Raw genomic sequence first — 17,022 nt, 5'->3', positions numbered from 1 at the left:
GACCGGGACCTGAGGTATTTTCTGTAAACAGTTGGTGCTCCGTTCCTCTGCATGCTTAAACTCTGCCAAGAAGGTCCACAGTGGAGAGGTGGGAAGGTGCTAAGCAAAATGATTGGCTTCTGGGCAGCAAATGCACATGGTGCAAAATCTCAGCTTTGCAGGGAGCCCTTTCCAAGGTTGTCTTGTAGCTAGACCTAGGCAGGGCTTGAAGTGTGGATCTCAGGTATGCTAACCCTGAACAGTCCTATTGCTTTCTTTGCAGTCATTCCAGCCCAGCTATATCTGATTGGTTCCAGGACTTATGAGAGATTCCAGGATCCATGGGGGTTTCCAAATGGAGAATTCCTGAGGTGCCTTTTTCTCATCTGTCAGTTGACTGTGTGGTTCAAGGACTATGCTGCAGTATGTCCTGACCCCTTGCTTCTATTTCTAGGTCCTTCCCAGCCTAGGACCCATATATCTAAAGGACTACCTCTTCCCCTATTTCTCTGTGTGTCAGGTATTGTCTTCAGGCTGTAACCTATTTTATTTATTTATTTATTTATTTCATTTATACCCAGCCCTCCCCGCATGCGGGCTCAGGGCAGCTTACATAGGCACAATGTGCAATAGCGATAAAACAGGTTAAAACAGTTAAGACTAAAATTCACATCACACAGGATACATGAGAGACTATAAATACACACTCCCCATTGCATATCAGGAAGAGATCAGAAAGGGGGAATGCCATGGGCCACGATGTTCCAGATGACCAATCAGCCCAACCTGGCAATACTGCTCTGCAGTTGCACGGTGGTGGTAGTGGCGGCGGCGGCTTCTACTCAAAAGCCTGGCGGAAGAGCTCTGTCCTGCAGGCCCTGCGGAACTGTAAGAGGTCCCACAGGGCCCTGATCTCTTCCAGGAGCTCATTCCACCAGTAGGAGCCGCCACCGAAAAGGACCTGGCCCTCGTGGCAGCAAGCCTGCCCTCTTTAGGGCCCGGGGTCACCAAGCGGTGTTGTGACCCTGACCGAAGTGCTCTTTGGGGCCTGTGTGGGGAAAGGCGGTCCCTCAGGTATGCCGGACCCTGGCCATGTACGGCTTTAAAGGTAAGCACCAGCACTTTGAAGCGAATCCGGTACACTATAGGCAGCCAGTGCAGCGCTTTCAGCACAGGTTGGATGTGTTCCCATTTAGGGGCACCCACCAACAACCTGGCAGCTGCATTCTGCACCAGCTGCAGCCTCCAAATTTGTGACAAAGGCAGCCCCATGTAGAAAGCGTTACAGTAGTCCAGCCTCGAGGTAACCATCGCATGGATCACTGTGGCCATATCATCGGAGCTAAGGAAGGGGACCAACTGCCGCACCAGCCGTAGATGATAGAAGGCTGCTCTGGCAGTGGCCGCCACCTGGGCCTCCATCATTAAGGTGGGGTCCAGGAGCACTCCCAAACTCCTAACCTCCAAAGCTGGCACAAGAGGAGCCCCATCAAAGGCTGGGAGCGGGAGCCCCAATCCCATACCACCCTGACCCAGGCACAGGACCTCCGTCTTCGCCGGGTTCAGCTTCAGCCGGCTCAGCCTGAACCACCCAGCCACAGCCTGTAGGGCCCAGTGAAGATCTTCTGGGTCAGAGTCCGACTGGCCACCCCACTTCAGATAGAACTGGGTGTCATATGCATATTGATGACACCCAAGCCCATACCTCCGGACAATCTGGGTGAGGGGGCGCATATATATGTTAAATAGCATCGGTGAGAGTACTGCCCCCTGAGGCACTTCACATTAAAGCAGGTGCCACCAGGACTGCTGCTCCCCTAGCACAACCCTCTGTCCCCGACCTTGGAGAAAAGAGGCAAGCCATTGAAGGGCGAGCCCCTGAATCCCCACATCGGCAAGGCGGTGGGCCAGCAGCTGATGGTCGACCGTATCAAATGGGGCCCACAGATCTAACAGCAGCAGCGCCACCACACTGCCTCGATCCAGATGTCTATGGAGGTTGTCAGTAAGGGTGACCAGCACTGTCTCCGTCCCATGCCCCGGGCGAAAGCCAGACTGGAATGGGTCAAGGATGGAAGCATCATCTAGGAAGCTCTGTAACTGAGTCGCCACCGCCCTCTCAATCAGTTAGCCCAAATAGGGCAAATGGGACACTGGCTGATAGCTGGCCAATTCAGTCGGGTCCAAAGTTGGCTTTTTCAGGAGAGGGCGGACCATCGCTTCCTTGAGTGCCTCGGGGAACCGTCCCGCCAAGAGGGACTTGTTGATCATCTCCCCCAAGGCACCTTGAAACCCCTCGTGGCCCGCTTTAATGAGCCAAGAGGGGCACAGATCAAGGCTGCAAGTGGTTGGACGCACAGATACAAACAATCTATCAACTTCCTCCAGGCTGAGCCGGTCAAAGCCCTCTAAACCTGGCAAAGCTGTGCAAGGGGCCTCAAGTTCACTCACTGTATCAACTGTGGTGGGGAGGCCGCGGCGGAGCATCAAGACTTTATCCGCAAAATAGCTCGCAAAAGCCTCACAGCCAATGTCCAATTCCCTACTATTTTGTCTGCCCTGTGGCAGAGCTGTCAATGACCAAATCGTTTTAAATAATTGGGCCAGGCATGAGCTAGCGGACACAACCCTAGCTGCGAAGAAATCTCTCTTCCCAGCCTTTACTGCCATCTCATAGGATCTCATAAACGTCCTATAAGATGCTCTTGTAGCCTCATCGAGAGCTCCGCGCCACCGTCTCTCTAGCCGTCTGAGCTCCTGTTTCATAAGCCGCAGCCCCTGGGTATACCAGGGGGCAAGCTTAGAGCGAGGCCGCAGAGGCCGCAGAGGGTGCCGGGGAGAGAGCACATCGATGGCCGTAGAAAGTCAGCTATGCCAGTCATCCACGAGCTCATCCAACGAACTGCCAGAGGACATCGGATCTCACAGAGCCATCTGAAGCCACACTGGGTCCATTAGACTCCGTGGGTGAGCTAAAATCCGCTTGCCACCTAAATGGGGGCGGGGCGGGACATTTGCACGAGCCTTCAGGGCGTAGTGGTCCGACCATGGTACCGCTTTCGCAGTAATCTGGTCCACCGTAATCCCCGTTGTGAAGATTAAATCCAGCATGTGCCCAGCCTGATGCGTGGGAGTCAATACCAATTGGGAGAGTCCTAGCAACGCCATGGACATCACCAGGTCTGGAGCCCAACTACGAACCTACTGGCCATTTCCCCACTTAAAGTGGCCTGCCTAGCATTAGCCAGACCCTGTTCCTTTTCCATTGTAGCTCCCACTCGGTAGATCAGGCTCCCTGAGGAGGTAAGAGGAGGATCACTGTAAGAAATCTTCATGTGGTGCTGCAAGGCCTCTAATTTGCCTAAGCAAGTAGTTGCAACAGTCACTAGTTTTAAGGTTTGTCGTGATGTTATGGAGCAGTGCTCTCCTCCCTTTCATTTTTTATTTTTTCTCCAAGCCCCCCCCCCCCCGGTCAAACATTCCTAATATGTTTTCAAAAGCCTGTCCCCCCCCCTCTTTGACTGAGAAAAGGCATTCTGAATGAACCATTCCCCTCTCCCTGACCAATATCCATATAAAATAGCATCATTCCATAACCTTCCGCTCATAGAACCAAATATAACTATTGTATGGGCTTGCTGGGAAGGTTTCTAAATGGCCCATGTAACTCTACAGCGTTCTCCGGTCGTTATGTGCACTCAGAGCTGTGGCATGAGCGTTTTGTCTGTAAATATTTGTCTCCTGCTAGACATTAAGTTCTGCTGCACTGGACTTCACTAAACATTCTCATTCAAGGAGCTTTCTGGACCATAACTGGGCTCTGTAGGTTGATCAGATGCCAGAATCATAAAAGATAATGATTGAGGAGGGATTCCTCAGCTGCTGTTGCAATGCACAAAGGTTAGTGTCAGAAAGGAAAGGAAACTTTCAGCTTGACAGCATTTCAACCTCTTTGAAAGTGCAAAAATGGATTACAGGCACTGCTGTCCACTGCCCCAGGAGTCCCTAAGCTTGGCTCCTAAGAGCCCCACCCTCTGATCTGAGCCTTCCGTCTAAAGTTGGAAACATGGCCATGCTTCTAATTTTGTGGTGCGTATGTGCCTTTTTTTCAAACTATAATATTATGGCTTCCGTCACATCTGCTTCTACCCGGTGACCCTTTTTGCACCTGGAGATCTGCAGTGACCTACAAGTAGCATGCACATCTATTTACTTTATTGATTGTCTGCCTTTCTCACTGAGACTGAAGGCTGATGATTACACAGTTTTTAAAACATGCAATAAAACAGTAGAATACCTACAGCAAACAATTCAAGAAAGCAGGATTACAACACTGGAAAACAATGCAATGAAAACAGTATAATGTGTACAATAAAATGAGAATCGCCTAAAATGTTAACAGGTATTAAAACAACAACATTGCTTGATAGAGGGTTATAAAATTAGGCATGAAGCAAAGAGAGAGAGGGAGAGGGAGAGGATAGAAAGAACTTTTTCTTCTTCTCCCATAATACTAGAACTTGGGGGCACCTATTTTTTTATTTATTTTTTTATTATCGAATTTATACCCTGCCCTCCCCACAAAGCACCTAATGAAGTTGATGGGCAGTAGATTCAGAACAGGCAAAATGACATAATCTTTTGCTTAACACGTGAAAATGTAGAATTCACTTCCAGAGGGTGTACTGGTGGCCATGGGTGTAGATGGCTTTAAAGGGGGACAAGTTCATTAACCTTCAAATTCAGAGACCTCTGAATATCAGTGCCAGGAGGCAAGATTTTGGGAAGGCCTCAACCACTGTGCCCTGTTGTTGCCCCTCCAGAGGAAATGGTTGACCACTGTGTGAGATGGATTAGGTGAACCGCTGGTTGGAGCCAGCAGGGCTCTTCTTATGTTCTTATGATTGTCATGTAGGCTTCTTGATTGGTACCTGAATGTGTGAACTGACACCTGGGCTGCTGAGAGCCACCTGGACTTCCCAACAAAAGTTCCCTCTAGCCCCAATCGAAACCAAACCAAACATCCTATAAAACTGGTCTCTCAGGTTCACAAAAAGAACCATGAAATTCTGAAGGGCAACCCCACCCCCATCCCAATAATGCTTGATTGAGTTTTGAATTTTCAAATTGCCAGTGCTTGGTTTTCCATTCCCATAGGGTGTGTCTCTTCTTTCCTCTCTGTGTAACATGAGCAGTTGCTTAAGTGCCTTGTGTCTCTTCAAGCTTATATTAAGGGGAAAAAAATTCTCTTGCTTTTTTGTTTCTGCAAATTTTAGGAGCCAATCAAGATCCAAAGAGGAGAGAGTAAAACTTAGTATGTCATAGCTAGAAAATTACTCATATCTGTTTTGGGTCTCCAATGAAGAGAAAGGTGAGGCATAAATGAAGCAAATGAATATCTTCAGGGACTGCTGTTGTGAATTGCTCACTCTGTTTTTACAAGTATGTTACATCAGTTAGAATAGTCCCAGGTCTTGGACTGTCTTGAGTTCAAATCCTGCTCAGTTATGAAGTTTACTGATGGACTTTGGACCAGTTTACCTCAATTACCTCACAGGGTTGTTGTGATGGGAAAATGAAGGAGGGGAGAACCATGTTGCTCTGAATTCTTTGAAGAAAGCACAAGATACAAAAAGAATAATAATAGCTTTGCAAGGACTTGGTTAACAAGTGGGGAAAAATTGTGTTCCAAACCATTCTTATTTCTGCTGAGATTTAGCATTGAAAGCTGGAGTTATAGACAGGAGATCCTGAATTCTAATTTAGCTTTGCATAAAGGGAAGGCTAAAAGGAGACAAGAGGAATAAAGTAGGGAACTGAGGGAAAGGTAAAACAACATGCACATATCCAAAAATGTTGGAGGGAGGGAAGCATGCAAAAGAGATCATTCCCCATGACTAGGAAGTGTTTTTGGCAACTGAAATCCTGCACCTTTGCTTTTATTCCTCCCCATAAGCCTTGAATATTGGTTATACCTTACTCATCTGCCTAAACCCCCCTGCTTTCCTCCCTTTAACTGCCAGCTTCAGCCAGTTCTTCATGGAAGCCAAAGCCATGCAGTCCCTCCCAATACGGATCAGTTGCTTTACTGAGCAACTGCCGGACAATTTAATTCATTTTTTTCCCAATGAGTTATCCTGAGATACCTCCTTGGTGTTGCAGGCGGAAGCTGACATGTTCTCCGAGTACATGATAATGATACAAAACATCCTATTTTTACATCTGTTTCCAACAGCTGCCAAAATCGGAGAGATCCTGATATTTATGAAAGCAACCCGAGGAGATTAAATAACTTTATCATCTGTCCTTTTGAAGAGCATGGTGTTTTTTGGTTGTTGTTTTTTACAAATATCTAGACAGTGCCTTCAGACAGCAAAAAGATTCGGCTGCTCCTGTCAAGTTTTGGACACACCAATGTAGGTGTTTTTTTCCCTCTCCTCTTTTCAGAAGCAATTCTCTTCCTCTCTTTTTTTGTTTTTTGTTTTTATGGTGTTCACTGAAGGGAAAAGGCGCATCATTAGTAATAGGGTCTGCCCGTGATGAAATCTGATTGATGGACTGTACTAAAAGATATTATAATTCAAACAGTGGCTGCAAGAAAAGAGGCCAAATATATCAAAAAGGTGCAACAATAAAAAAAGTAGAAAAGAACATCTGCAGAAAAATGATTATAGCTTTTGGCTACATAACTAATCCTTCTATCCACCTTGGGGAAGACACTGGTGGGATGAAAAGATGCAGATGCTGGTGTGTATGTAAGTCATGTACCCAAGTCAACCATGCTTGTGAAAATGAAACAGAGATTTTTTTAAAAAGAAGGCTGTTGTCATGGAAATACAGAAATCCACCCAAGACTGGTGGGAGCCAGTCAAGTAACAGCTTCCCATTTTATGCAGTCAGTAGAAGATGGATTCCAAGGTCAGGAGAAAGCATGAAGCCATCTTAGAATGTCTGGGGCAAGGAGGATTTAGCGTGTGAGACAGGACAGGTATGACCCCCAAGAAGGACTATAGATGTACTATCTGTCAGCCAAATCAGGGCCGGATTTAGACTTGCTGAGGCCCCAAGCTATACAAAACCCAGAGGCCCCCTACTGTTTTAAATTACATCAGCTGGTCTCAGAAAAAATTAAAATATATACGCCTTTTTAATATTTGAAAATATATTGTCTTTTAATTTTTATTTAAAAAATTAATAAAGGATGTGTTTACAAAATCACAGAAATAATTACATAATTAAAGGGTTTTAAAATGACAAATAAGGCTGCAGCAGATTGCGAGGCCCTAAGCTGTAGCTTATTTAGCTTATGCGTAAATCCGGCACTGAGCCAAATTATTTTGACAGCTCCCCCACCCCACCTCATGTTGGTGAGGGAGGGGAAGCCCCTCCCCCACCTCACTATTGGCTGCAATGGAGGAGGGGTGAGTTAGGGTAACTGGAAGAAGGAGACTGTGGAAAATGGCTGCCACTGATTTGTACAGTGGGGTGACGGGAAGCTTGAATGGCTGAGGTGTGTGTTTACAGGAAATGCATATTGCAAATGTGTGCATATGAAACAGTGAGATAAATGTTGGAAAGAGAAACGGCAAGCCTCTGTGGGTTTTTTATTTTTGTACAGGGGAAGAGGGGAGGAATGTTGTGATGCTTGGGGTTTGGAAAAAAATTAAAAGAAAGCTGAAAAAACTTCCTTTTCAAGGCTCCCCTTTTCTAACTGTTGCTGCAAAAACATGGGCTGAGAGACAGCATGGAACATGCTAACAGAGAGAAAAGAGCTAATGGAAAAGAGCGAATGTTGTCCCAATCTTCAAGAAGGGAAAAAAGACAGACCCAGGAAATTACAGGGCTGTCAGTTTGACATCAATACCTGGGAAAATTCTAGAGCAGATTATTAAACGCTCTGTCTGTGAGCACCTTGAACGGAATGAGTTAATTAGTAGTAGCCAGCATGGGTTTATCAAGAATAAGTCATGCCAGACCAATCTTATCTCCTTTTTTGACAGAGTTACCAAACTGGTTGACTCTGGCAATGCTGTGGATATAGTGTATCTAGATTTCAGTAAAGTATTTGATTAGATTTTTTGGAGTGGCACACAAAATAGCTTTCCTCAGGTGAGGGGGAGATTTGTAGACAAGTTTCGGGAGAACTCTGTTTCTTTTTAAGCAGGCTGACATGCTTCCATTGTGACAGGAACCCTCTCCTTAAAAGCTATGCAGAGTTGTGTGTCAGTGTCTTTTAATCCCCCCTCCTGTTGTTTTTTTAATAACATAGCAAACAGGGATGTCCGGTGGGAACATGCCGGTGCACAGCCTGTAGGACTCCTCATAAGCCTTCATAAAAAAGGCCACTTTTCCTGGATACATCTGCCTGACCAGAGTAGCTATTTGTAATTTTATCTCATGGGTTTCTAAATAAAACAACATACTTGGTGTAATGAACGTGGACCGCCACCAGGGGTCCGCAGCTACAGGCAAAAGCTTAGTTCCTCCAGACAATAGGAATTTAGGATCCTACTTCCCCCAGCATGAACCAATAGGAACTTTGGCTGGAAATTCAAACCCTCCAATGGGACTGTGGGTGTGCTGGGTAGTTGTGTATATAGTTGGCCTTGCAGGGCCGTTTTGCAGTTCCAGTGTTAAGTAAAATAAACGTGTGCAAACGGATGTCGTTGTCCGAGTCCTCAGAGAAACGGCAAGCCTCTGTGGGTTTTTTATTTTTGTACAGGGGAAGAGGGGAGGAATGTTGTGATGCTTGGGGTTTGGAAAAAAATTAAAAGAAAGCTGAAAAAACTTCCTTTTCAAGGCTCCCCTTTTCTAACTGTTGCTGCAAAAACATGGGCTGAGAGACAGCATGGAACATGCTAACAGAGAGAAAAGAGCTAATGGAAAAGAGCGAATGTTGTCCCAATCTTCAAGAAGGGAAAAAAGACAGACCCAGGAAATTACAGGGCTGTCAGTTTGACATCAATACCTGGGAAAATTCTAGAGCAGATTATTAAACGCTCTGTCTGTGAGCACCTTGAACGGAATGAGTTAATTAGTAGTAGCCAGCATGGGTTTATCAAGAATAAGTCATGCCAGACCAATCTTATCTCCTTTTTTGACAGAGTTACCAAACTGGTTGACTCTGGCAATGCTGTGGATATAGTGTATCTAGATTTCAGTAAAGTATTTGATTAGATTTTTTGGAGTGGCACACAAAATAGCTTTCCTCAGGTGAGGGGGAGATTTGTAGACAAGTTTCGGGAGAACTCTGTTTCTTTTTAAGCAGGCTGACATGCTTCCATTGTGACAGGAACCCTCTCCTTAAAAGCTATGCAGAGTTGTGTGTCAGTGTCTTTTAATCCCCCCTCCTGTTGTTTTTTTAATAACATAGCAAACAGGGATGTCCGGTGGGAACATGCCGGTGCACAGCCTGTAGGACTCCTCATAAGCCTTCATAAAAAAGGCCACTTTTCCTGGATACATCTGCCTGACCAGAGTAGCTATTTGTAATTTTATCTCATGGGTTTCTAAATAAAACAACATACTTGGTGTAATGAACGTGGACCGCCACCAGGGGTCCGCAGCTACAGGCAAAAGCTTAGTTCCTCCAGACAATAGGAATTTAGGATCCTACTTCCCCCAGCATGAACCAATAGGAACTTTGGCTGGAAATTCAAACCCTCCAATGGGACTGTGGGTGTGCTGGGTAGTTGTGTATATAGTTGGCCTTGCAGGGCCGTTTTGCAGTTCCAGTGTTAAGTAAAATAAACGTGTGCAAACGGATGTCGTTGTCCGAGTCCTCCATGCGGCGAACCCAGTACTTTTCACTTGGCATTCAGATTGATAGTTCTGCTGCTCTTCCCCTGGCAGAATAGATTCTGCACAGTGTAAATAATACTCAGATTTCTGTGATGGACATATTTGGTGAAAGCGTTGTCAATTTCACTGCTCTCAGACACACATGTCATCAAATCGTCCACAGCAACGAGGTTTATTGTATGAGGAGGTAACAGTTTATCACCATTCAAGTTTGAGGGCAAACCCTCTACAAACTTTATAAAGGAATAACGTCTGAGCAATTCTTCATACAATGGTTGCCAGCAAGCATAACATCACACAATATTTTCAGGCATGACAGAAAGCGTAGATTTTGCATTCACAAGCAGTCTTTTTATAAAATAACATCTCCCACAGTTGCTGGGGCCTGCAAGGATGGTTGAGAAAGGGTGTCGCCACCTTGTGTCCATTTCAATAGCTGTAGGACACGCTCTTAAACCCCTCCCCGAGCACATGCTTGTCACACACCACCTTCTGAGTTTTTTTAAGAAGTTTTGTTTTAATGACAAAGTTCTGTTTGTCTCTAATGATGCCTGGGTGACTCACGGTTATCTTGGCTGCCTCAGTGCCAGATACATGTGTGAAAACCAAATCCTTCAAACTGTCAAAATGGATCATTTCCCTATTAGCAGTGTTCAGAGTAATGCTCTTTACTTTCAGACACACCTCCCGTCCTGACAGCCTATAGCCATAAGTCTTTGGTCGGGCAGAAACAAACTCTGTTATATGCTCCCCAGCAGAGACTTCACTTGTCCGCTCCCCTAAATAATCTCCCAGTGGGGGGGTTCCATTCACTGGGGAGGTTCACAAATATCACAGAGTCGGTGTCATGATAATTACAATGCTGCCCTAACTGATCAAGCAAATCATAGAGTTCCAGCCTCGCAGAAGCAGTGGTGAAAGCAGCTATGTACACATTCATGTAGCCGGAATATGTCATGCGGTCCCTAGCATGTTTCCAAGACATGAAGGCTGCATCCTCACTGATAAAACTGCAAGTGGCAACCTCGTAATTGTCTGAAAATAGAGATCTGAAAATACCAGGTGAAAAAAGCGATCTCACGATTTCGGTGGTTGACAAGTTTGTTCTCTGTGCAAATTTACCCCACAGAGAATTGAGGAAGTGTTTAGCAATCTGGCGCTTTGAGGGATTGGGGCTGATATGGGAGGGACACAGAAGGACCCCCTCCTTTTTATAAAAATCAGCAATGTATTTCTATCAGCTTCTGTGACACACCACTCGGTGTAGCCAGAAGATTCCTGCTTCTGTCTGAGAAATCTTTTAATGTATTTTGCAAACAGTTCCCTGAATTTCCCCTCAAAATGCCAGACCTCAAAGATTTTCACAACCCTGTAGCCTTTGGCTAACTCCACATTGACCCATGTCCCCCCTAAAACCCTCTCTTCATCGCTATGAGTGCATGTTTCCTGTTGTTTTGTTTCAGCACAGGTCCTGCACAACATAAAACAAAGCTTCCCAATGTCAGGTAGCCCTGTCATGATGTTGGAATGTGGAGGGGGCATCTCCTTCTCCACACCAGCTCATCCTGTCTAGCTTTATGCTGCTTATCTCTGCTCTGACCTTGTTAATTCTAGCAGCTGCAGCATTGCCCGGCCTGGGAATCTTAACAGTTTGGGCGCGCAGCCTTTTGCTCGCCCACACGTGTGAAATGTAATCATTGGCTTTTGCTTATTGGGGGGGGGACGTTCGGTTTTACTATAAGTCAGTGGCCATCATATTGCAGGTCAATTCTGACACAAGCTGTATACTCGTTCTTAGTAATGGACTATCATTAAACACTTATCTTCTTGAGAAGCCTTGGTGTGTGGTGTGATCCTGCTAAGGAACCTGACCAAGTGTCAGGAATCTATCATCCCTCAACTTGTATCTCTCCGCCGAGATGAGCAAAGGTGAGGGGCTTCAACTCGAGGAAGGGGACAAAACCCAACTCGAGGAAAAGAGTTTGGATTCCAAGGAATCGGAGACTGTCCCTCAGGACATGGGAGCGGGGGATGAGGATATCCTCCGTATGCTATTTGGGGGAGCTAAACCCCTAGTGACCACCCGGTTGCGGGGCCCCTGTTGGGGCCGGTTCACCACCGACCAGCACCGACTTGGACTTTTTACTCACCAGCCGGACAGCGCAAGGAAAGTCATTATGACAAGCCCTCTAGACCCGAGGTGTATGGAGCGGAGTTCTACAGTGAACCCCCTCTCTGGCCTAAGGACATTGCAATGGAAGTCAGAGGGGCTGTGGGAGGGGATGGGGACCGTGAGGAGTTCGTCGGTACCCGACTGGAATTACTCGAGCAGGGGTTCGATCAAATGCTGTAAATGGTTGAAGACTCCCTCGAGAGACTACCAACCATGGTAGCTGGAGCTGTGCAGCAAGAGATGCAACGCAGGGGTCCACTGCTGCCGGTGCCCCAAGCGCAAGCCCAGGCAGCTCCAGCACAAGTCCAGGTGCCTGGACAGCCAGCTCTATGGGGCAACCCACCTCAGAGGCCACCGGGGAACGTGCCGGTACTGCCAGGCCAGGACGTGCATTGCCCTACCGAGCCCCTGGATGCAACGTTTGATGGGACGCCAGAGAAGCTGCCTTTCTTTGTGGTTCGGGCCCAGACGTTCGTGATGAACTGGGGCTACCTGTTCCCAACAGAAGAGCGCCGGGTGGACTACATTACCTCCCAGTTGAGGGACGAGGCAGCAGACTGGTACATGAGCCTACATAACTCTGATGGTCCAGAGCTCCAGTCAGTGGATGCATTTATGTGGGCTCTCAGAGCTCAGTACGAAGATCCGAATGCGGGAGCGCAAGCCAGAGTGTTTCTACGGACCTTCAAGCAAGGTATAATGTTGGTCTGGGCATATACTGAAGAGTTCAAGAGACAGGCAGGTAAGATCCGTGGGTGGCCAGACGAAGTCCTGGCAGAGCAATACTGACTGGAATTGAACCCCGAGGTCAGAGAGCTGGTCCTACATAGTGTCAGCCCAGTGTCCCTGAATGCGTGGATTCGTGAAGCAGCAGATGCCGAGAGCCGACTGAGTACCATCAAGATTGACAACGCTACCTCTGTGGGTAAGACCATCCTAGCCACACCCAAGCATAAAACCACTCAACCAAAGAGGGAAGGGGTGCGAGACCAATGCATGAAGCAAGGTCTGTGCCTGAAACACAGCTTGGTGGGCCACTTTGCAGCCTCCCGCCCAGGAGTGGGAACCCAGGGAGCAGCAAAGAAGTCCCCGGAGAAGCGATAGGCAGACACCCCAGCGTGGAAGATGTCAATCAAGCCGAAGAGCCATAAAGCCCTACAAGCCAGTGTTCCAGAGGAGGATCCAGACTCGTCGAGTGAGGATGAAGATCAGCTGGCGGGAAATGAGATGGACCTGCACTAAGCGGCGTGAAGAGGCAGGTCCCGAATCCCAAGGCGCTGAAAACGGTGGACGGATATCCCCCCCCCTTTTATAACTGTGACTATTCAGAACCCGGAGCTGGGTACCCATGTCCGGGTATGAGCCTTAATAGACTCGGGGTGTGGCCATGACTTAATATGCCCTTCATTAGTAACGGGGTTGGGGGTGAAAGTAATCCGGCTGGCAGACCCCATTGTATTTACCCAGATAGACGGGTCAGCTATGAAAGAGCCCTGTAAATACGAGACTGTGCCTTTAAGGATGGGGACGGGGTCTCATTGGGAACACCAAACTTTCATTATCACCTCCGCTGCCTGGTTTCACATGGTACTAGGTAGCCCGTGGCTACATGATCGTGATCCATATATCCTGTGGGATGAAGGGGTGGTTAAGTTCATTTCCGCGAAATGCCAAGACCACGTCTGGGAAGCCCCATGGGGGGGCCCACCGCCGAATGAGCCTCTACGTGTCTGCTTGGCCACTGAGGAGTTAGATCCCGGTACTCCGGGGGGATAGAATCTATCTCGGGTGTTCGAAGAAGAGGAAGCAGACGTCCGGTCAATGGCGACACGCTACCAGACGCCTTTCCTAGACCTCCGGGAGGCAATCTGCGTGCCAGCGGTAAGGAGGGGTGCGATTGTTCGTCACCCCCCGGAGCCTGTGCGAAAGGCTCCTTGCCATGGGGCTTTGGAAGGGTGGCCTCTTCGCCAGCGCAATGCTGGTGAATTGAGGCGCTCTCCTGCCCCGACGGTCCTGCTGCTGCTGCGTCAGCATGGAAACAGAGACGCCGGCCGGGACAAGCATTGGAGATCAGGCGATTTAAACGTGATCAGGCGAGGTCTACGGACCAACAATAAACTGTAAGTCAAGTGAGATCGAAATGCCAAAAATCTAAAAGAAAGCCCCCTGGTAACTGCGAGATGAGCAAGCGGGGGAGGGGCCCCTCCCCCTCCCATACACGTAACTAAAGCAGCGATTCCCCAAGGGGGGGGCTGAAGCATAAACATTGAAATAAGTTTTGAGAGACTTACCAGAGCATAGAAAAGTGCTTGGGCGAATTTCAGAGACTTTATCAAGTTCTACTAAAAGTAAATAATCCACAATCATGGTGGGGATAAAAATGGAGAAAGAAAGGCAAGCAAAATTGAAACTAACGGGGAGCAGAAGTCCCCGGGTGGAATAGTCTACAGAGCTTTCCAAACTCTTAGCAGACACCATGCGCCCTCTACTGGACCAGATGACAACCGTCAATCAGCAGCTGACAATTTTAAACCAGAACCTTGCAGATCAGCAGCTCCAACTGGCTGAAACCACAAAAAAGATGGAGCAAACAGCTGAGAAAGTGAAGGAAATAGACGATAAGACTATAAGAGTTAAGAAAATGTAGACTTCAGGAGATGGTGGGGAGGGTGCATCCCTCTCCTCCTCTCCCTCGTCCTCTTTCCCCAACCTATCAGCACTAGTGGAGATTTCAGGGGAAGTGGGGGAAGGTGCATGCCTCTCCTCCTCTCCCCCAACCCCACCGGAATGAGAAGATAGTGGGGCTGGAGAACTCTCTGCTGCCCCAGAGACATTCTCTGGCAGCTGCCCCCCTCCCTGCATAATGCTGCTACCATAGGCAGAATAGGGGTTAAAACATTTAATTACTTCACAGGCATATTGATCGATCATGTTGTACAGCTGCTCAGATTCTGCCTGAAGTGTCTGATGCTCTTTTTCTAGCATTATCTCTTTTTCATCTGAGCCATGAATTCATAAACAAACGTGCAAAACTCTCTCTGCCTGTTAGAGCAGTCTTCATCAGTTCTCACTGTGTCAGCCTTTCTCTTTTTAGGGTTAGGACCTCCCCACTAGCCTGTGGTGGGTGCCATGTGTCTCTGTGGGTTGCCACCTCCCTGCCTCCATGGTGTAGCATGGGGAGGGCGGGGTATAAACCTAAGTAAATAAATAAATAAATGGTCCAGACATGGTGTGGTGTATTCAATACAATGGAAAACTGTGTTGAACTCACTAATTGAAACACCATGTAAAACTTCGTCCTGGGCAAGGATCCTAATCACTCAATCCCTATTGTTAGCCCAGGAAGAGCCGACCAATCACCTACCATCCAGTTCCCTGAGAGGGAACGTCTGTGATTGGACATTATTGTTACAATCCTATTGGTTGTTATGTACAGTAAGGTGTGGCTACATTGGCCCGGGAGAGTTTAAAAGAAGAACAACTGCAGTGCTAAGGTTGTTCTGGTTGTTCTGAGTGTTCTGTTCTAGTTGTGTTACGCGTTGCTCAATAAAGCTGAATCGCTTGCTGAAATCGCTCTCTGACTCTTTGTTAAGTAGCCGACTTAACACATGGCATTTAGGAAAACACACAAAGACAGAGATCAAAAACCTCCCCACTGCACATGCTCTTGTTTGTTATTAAACCTCTGCCTCACCATCTACAAAAGATCCTAGGTGTCTTACAATATAGCTGGAAATACATAAAAGAAAGTCTGATAAATACAAACATTTAAAAACCCTGCACAGACAACACACAGCAGAATCCCAAAATTCTAAAAATTACAAGCAATAAAAAACTTTGCACAAACAAAACACAGCACAATTCCAAAATTCTGAAAATACAAGCATTTAAAAACTCTGCCCAAGTGCCCAAGGACAAGACTATTTATTCTTACCAGGCTCCCTGGATGCAGGTCTGGCCATTAAGGTAGTCACTGATTGCTGGGGAGGGGGCAGCTGCTGGGGATTCTCCATTGGAAATGACCTCCGTCTGGTTTGGCATCTTTTTGAACAGCATAACCAATCAAAAAGCCCCTTGGCAGAATTTACCAATTTCATCAGAGATGAATTGCTGCACCTTCACAGGTGTCTGCAAGGCATGCACCAGAGCTCCTGCCACAAGATCTTGGGGCTGTATACCCATGTTCATTTCTTGATCAAGAATTTCTACAAGCAAAGAACAGAATAGCTTGAGAAAAATAACTCTTTTTCTGCCCTCTATTAGGATTGATTTAAAAAAAAAAAAAACAGACCCCCTCAAACATACCTTGCAAATTGTTCAGGTCCTGAGAATCCATTCTTTGCTTCTGGAAGAAAGGAACATGACAGCTGGTAGCTTTTTAAAGATAGTGTGGATGGTGTGCAGTGCAGCCTGCCCTTTTATCTCTGCTACCCTGAAACCACACCCTTCCAGTGCTCATTGGTGCGTTTAAATGTTGCCAAACATTCCCCTGCATGACGGAGGAGGGCATCCCAAAACAGAAAATTTTGGGATCCGCCTGACCATCCCAAAATCAGTGCCCAGAGGTCCACCTTCCCAAGACATTTTGATAGAGGGGTCACTTGATACCCCGAAATGAAACAAAGTGCCGCTTGAGGTGGTCTACCGTGCAGGGTCAGCGCACCCCAAAATCACCAAAACAGCTCCTGTTGCCCCAAAATTGCACCAGCCACATCAGGACACTCCCCCTGACCTCTCCTAGAAGGTGGGATGCTCGAGAGCCCACCATAAATGGAAACATTTGGGGTACCCCCAATCACCCCAGAAATGGTGCCCAGAGGTCAAGATGAGACTGCTGAGGGGTCACTCAGTACCCCAAAATGTAACAAAGTGCCACTTGGGTGGTCTACCTCACAGGGTCAGCGCATCCCAAAATCACCAAAACAGCTCCTGCTGCTCCCAAATCGCCCCTGCCACCTTGGAATACTCCCCCTGACATCTCCTAGAAGGCTGGGGTTCTCTAGAGCATACCTCTATACCACGGCACACACTGCAGGATCAGTGTTTTTGTTTATTGCAGTTCCCTATGG

This window comes from Gekko japonicus, unplaced genomic scaffold (genome assembly GCF_001447785.1).
Source record: "Gekko japonicus isolate JY-2015 unplaced genomic scaffold, Gekko_japonicus_V1.1 scaffold194, whole genome shotgun sequence".
Classification (NCBI taxonomy): domain Eukaryota; kingdom Metazoa; phylum Chordata; class Lepidosauria; order Squamata; family Gekkonidae; genus Gekko; species Gekko japonicus.
The sequence above is the reverse complement of the archived record's forward strand: the minus strand, read 5'-3'. Positions refer to the sequence as shown.